Source organism: Lissotriton vulgaris, chromosome 9 (assembly GCF_964263255.1).
Source record: "Lissotriton vulgaris chromosome 9, aLisVul1.2, whole genome shotgun sequence".
NCBI classification, from domain to species: domain Eukaryota; kingdom Metazoa; phylum Chordata; class Amphibia; order Caudata; family Salamandridae; genus Lissotriton; species Lissotriton vulgaris.
Window position 1 is genome coordinate 1,147,672,560 of NC_141697.1, and position 1,263 is coordinate 1,147,673,822.

General features: G+C 51.5%; 1 non-coding gene across 1 annotated transcript; it reads left to right on the top strand.

Annotated features, from left to right (window-relative positions):
• The first annotated feature begins 938 nt into the window (after positions 1–938).
• On the top strand, positions 939–1,045 carry LOC147692937 (U6 spliceosomal RNA). Its single transcript, XR_015300285.1, has one exon. It is a non-coding gene; the product is annotated as a U6 spliceosomal RNA (small nuclear RNA).
• The last annotated feature ends 218 nt before the right edge of the window (positions 1,046–1,263 follow it).

Sequence of the window (1,263 nt, forward strand, 5' to 3'; positions counted from 1 at the left end):
GGGCTCATTATACCTGGCCGTTTTGGTGAGTAAATCCTCAATTTTGAGTTGGATGCGGGTTGATGTTGCTCGGGTTAGTGCCAGGAATAAGTTACTAAACAACGTGGGGTGGAGTGGCTGTTTTGATGCCCGTACAACATTTTACATGTACTATATTTATGTTAGTAAACACAAGATGGGGGGGGCTTCCCCTTAATGCCCGAATAGCATTTTGCACGTACCAATTTTGTGTAGGCAAACCGAGACCGGGTGGGCTTACCCTCATGATATCGGATGTCTTATGGATAGCGCGCCTTACACTGGCGAGGCGTGGCACTTTATTTACATTGCGACCGTCGGGTGCATTACCCCCTCATGGGTCCTCCCGTCCCAGTCCTTACCACGTGAGGCAGTCCTGCCTCCACCCAGCCAATCAAAATGCCAGAAATCCAAAGGTCGAAGGTGACATAAGCCCCTCCCACCCACCGCCATGCCTATTTTTTTTCTGCTCCGACGGCTGTCGGAACGCTGGTGCTCCCGGTTCCTGCCTCTGTTCCTGTTTGCTTCTGGGTGGTTTGGCGGTGCCGTGAGTATTTCTTTTGCATTTTTAAATGCTTCTGTATGGTCTTTTCATGTTTTTACCGGCGCGGCCGCTCCGGTCCTCCGGCCACCACGCTCCTGTTCTGGGGTCAAGATGCTCCCCGTTCATGTGCTGGGCTGGGGCGGGGAGCCCTCCTGGTGTTCTGGCCCCAGGTCGTTCCGGCGCTGGTGCTTTAGTGCAGTGGCCGACCCCTGCGGCCATGTTCTTCATATGTGGCTGTGGGTGGAGACTGAAGGGCTGCCCTTTTTGTTTATTTTCTGTTCTCACATGTGAGATTGCTGTTTGGGGCAGTGTTTCCTGGAGATTGCTGGGCACTTCCTTTCAATTCCACCACCAATGTGTGTTGGGTGTTTTCCTGGTGCTCGCTTCAGCAGCACATATACTAGGCTTGGAACGTTACTGAGTAGATTAGCATGGTCCCTGCACATGGATGACATGCATATTCGTGAAGCGTTCCATGTATGGGGTTTACTCCTTTACTCGCCATGTTTGAGGGGGACTTCCTCTCCGGTGCATCCAATATGCCTCTGGTGTCACGGGCTATCATGTGCTGAGGGTTCAAGTCCTGCCTATGCTGTCAATGTGACTTGGGATGTTCATTTTCATGTTGTGCTTTGGAAATTTGCATTCTCTTTGTCCACGTAGCATCTTTTGCAGTTTCTCTTGGACTGTTTTGCGCTGTC